General features: G+C 45.4%; 1 non-coding gene across 1 annotated transcript; it reads left to right on the forward strand.

Moving 5' to 3' along the window:
* The first annotated feature begins 1,505 nt into the window (after positions 1 to 1,505).
* On the forward strand, positions 1,506 to 1,704 carry LOC125517841. The gene has a single exon (XR_007287841.1). It is a non-coding gene; the product is annotated as a U2 spliceosomal RNA (small nuclear RNA).
* Positions 1,705 to 3,683: the final 1,979 nt, after the last annotated feature.

Here is a 3,683-nt window from a genome sequence, read left to right on the forward strand (position 1 = left end):
AAGGGAAATAATTATGCTACTTTGCTGCATCATCCCTTCCTCTTCGGGGAAAACCAACGTAGTGCTCAAGAGGTAGCATTGATCATTGATCCCTTAGCCGTGTGCGGTGCCCCCCTCCACCATAATCCACCTCGGTCATATCGTCGTAGTGCTTAGGCAAAGCCCTGCATCGGTAGCTTCATCATTGCCGTCATCACGCCGTTGTGCTGACGAAGCTCTCCCTCGACACTCAGCTGGATCGAGAGTTCGTGGGACGTCAGCGAGCCGAACATGTGCAGATCGCGGAGGTGCCGTACTTTCGGTACTAGGATCGGTCGGATCGTGAAGACATACGACTACATAAACCGCGTTGTCATAACGCTTCCGCTTACGGGCTACGAGGGTACGTGGAAAACACTCTTCCCTTCTCGTTGCTATACATCACCATGATAGATTTTGCGTGTGCGAAGGATTTTTTTTTGAAATTACTGTGTTCCCCAACAGGGAGCACCTCCACTTCCCAGAGATCGAGAGTCGGGCAGAAGCGGAGATGCTTGTGCCGCAGGGCATCAAGATGAAGGAGATCCTAACGAAGAAGAAGACGACGAAGAAGCCGTCAGTTTTCATCAGTGTCGGCGAGACTGACAAGGAGGCGATGGCATGGATTGCTCGGGAGCATCCGGAGTACGTCCAGGCCGACTTGGAGGACTACTGGAAGCATGAGTCAGAGCAGAAGAAGAAGGGGGCGAAGAAGGAGGACGAGGCCGGTCCCTTGACGGTGAACTCCTGCGAGTCCTCTTCCTAGGAGGACTGGGCAGACTTTGAGGAGGAGGTGGAGGGGTGCGACGACTCGGAGAAGGATGAGTTTTGGGCGCAGTTCCGCAGCCCCGACGATGAGGAGTAGTTTATCTAGTAGTTTGAATAAGTAGTAGTTGAAGTTCATGTATGAAACTATGTTGAATTTGATGTTTGAACTATGCTGAATGGACTAGTAGTTTGTCGTTCTAAGAAATTTACATCTTCATTTTGGACCATCTATTGGAGTTGCTCTTTTGGACCATCTATTGGAGTTGGGCTTTTTTCGGAGCTCCAAAACACACTTTTTGGCGGTCCAAATTTTACATCTCCGGTTTTGGACCGCCAAATTTTGGACCATCTATTGGAGATGCTCTAATAATTGGGGTAGTTTAGATGTAGTTTCAATAGCTTTCACAGGTTCATCAAGTTATTGAGGTTAAATCCCTAAACAACCAAATGGCCAGAACACCCAAATGCTAATACGCCAACTAATGATGATGCACTGGCATGATTGGGCCATGACGCTACATAATTGCTGGGTTGTTCAGGCATCTGGGCCTACTATTCATTAGTTGGGCTAAGAAGTCCAAACGAGAGCAATGGTATGGAAAACGCAGACGCATGTTTCTAATATGACTCGTTAACTTGTTTACTCCCACCTCACCCGTGCAAGCAGCTCAGTTGTCCAGGAGAGCTATAAGATGGGGAGGAGGCCAGCAGTCTAAAGCATACCTTTCTCGGCCTTTTGGCTAAGATCAAGTGTAGTATCTGTTCTTATCAGTTTAATATTTGATATGTGGGCCATGTGCCCACAACGATATTAAATTTATCTTTTGTGGGGGAGGGTCCACCACACTACCTTGCTAGTGGGGCCCTCATGTGTCGCTTGGGCGTTGCACTATTGCCCAGGACCCTGATGTCTACTACACAACCTTCTTCTTGTAGACGTTGTTGGGCCTCCAAGTGCAGAGGTTTGTAGGACAGTAGCAAATTTCCCTCAAGTGGATGACCTAAGGTTTATCAATCCGTAGGAGGCATAGGATGAAGATGGTCTCTCTCAAGCAACCCTGCAACCAAATAACAAAGAGTCTCTTGTGTCCCCAACACACCCAATACAATGGTAAATTGTATAGGTGCACTAGTTCGGCGAAGAGATGGTGATACAAGTGGTATATGGATAGTAGATATAGGTTTTTGTAATCTGAAATTATAAAAACAGCAAGGTAACTAATGATAAAAGTGAGCGTAAACGGTATTGCAATGCTAGAAAACAAGGCCTAGGGTTCATACTTTCACTAGTGCAAGTCCTCTCAACAATAATAACATAATTGGATCACATAACTATCCCTCAACATGCAACAAAGAGTCACTCCAAAGTCACTAATAGCGGAGAACGAACGAAGAGATTATGGTAGGGTACGAAACCACCTCAAAGTTATTCTTTCCAATCAATCCGTTGGGCTATTCCTATAAGTGTCACAAACAGCCCTAGAGTTCGTACTAGAATAACACCTTAAGACACAAATCAATCAAAACCCTAATGTCACCTAGATACTCCAATGTCACCTCAAGTATGCGTGGGTATGATTATACGATATGCATCACACAATCTCAGATTCATCTATTCAACCAACACAAAGGACCTCAAAGAGTGCCCCAAAGTTCTACCGGAGAATCACGACGAAAACGTGTGCCAACCCCTATGCATAGGTTCTTGGGCGGAACCCGCAAGTTGATCACCAAAACATACATCAAGTGAATCACATGATATCCCATTGTCACCACAGATACGCACGGCAAGACATACATCAAGTGTTCTCAAATCTTTAAAGACTCAATCCGATAAGATTACATCAAAGGGTAAACTCAATTCATTACAAGAGAGAAGAGGGGGAGGAGAAATATCCAACTATAATAGCAAAGCTCGCGATACATCAAGATCATGCCAAATCAAGAACACGAGAGAGAGAGAGAGAGAGATCAAACACATAGCTATTGGTACATACCCTCAGCCCCGAGGGAGAACTACTCCCTCCTCGTCATGGAGAGCACCGGGATGATGAAGATGGCCATCGGAGAGGGATTGCCCCCTCCGTCAGGGAGCTGAAACAGGTCTAGATTGGCTTTCAGTGGCTATGGAGGCTTCTGGCGGCGGAACTCCCGATCTATTGTGCTCCTCGATGTTTTTAGGGTATATGGAGATATATAGGCGGAAGAAGTACGTCAGGGGGGCCACGAGGGGGCCATGAGGGTGGAGGGCGCGCCCAGGGGGGTGGGCGCGCCCCCCTGCCTCGTGGCCTCCTCGCAGGTCCCCCGATGTGCACTCCAAGTCTTCTGGGCTTCTTTCCTTCCAAAAATGAGTTCCATGAAGTTTCAGGTCAATTGGACTCCGTTTGATTTTCCTTTTCTTCGAAACCCTAAAAGAGGGTAAAAACAGAAACTGGCACTGGGCTCTGGGTTAATAGGTTAGTCCCAAAAATGATATAAAAGTGTATAATAAAGCCCATAAACATTCAAAACAGTAGATAATATAGCATGGAGCAATCAAAAATTATAGATACGTTGGAGACGTATCAGCATCCCCAAGCTTAATTCCTGCTCGTCCTCGAGTAGGTAAGTGATAAAAACAGAATTTTTGATGCGGAGTGCTACTTGGCATAATTTCAATGTAATTCTTCTTAATTGTGGCATGAATATTCAGATCCATAAGATTCAAGACAAAAGTTTAATATTGACATACAAATAATAATACTTCAAGCATACTAACTAAGCAATTATGTCTTCTCAAAATAACATGGCCAAAGAAAGCTATCCCTACAAAATCATATAGTCTGGCTATGCTCCATCTTCACCACACAAAATATTTAAATCATGCACAACCCCGATGACAAGCCAAGCAATTGTTT

The sequence above is a fragment of the Triticum urartu genome, chromosome 6 (assembly GCF_003073215.2).
Source record: "Triticum urartu cultivar G1812 chromosome 6, Tu2.1, whole genome shotgun sequence".
NCBI classification, from domain to species: domain Eukaryota; kingdom Viridiplantae; phylum Streptophyta; class Magnoliopsida; order Poales; family Poaceae; genus Triticum; species Triticum urartu.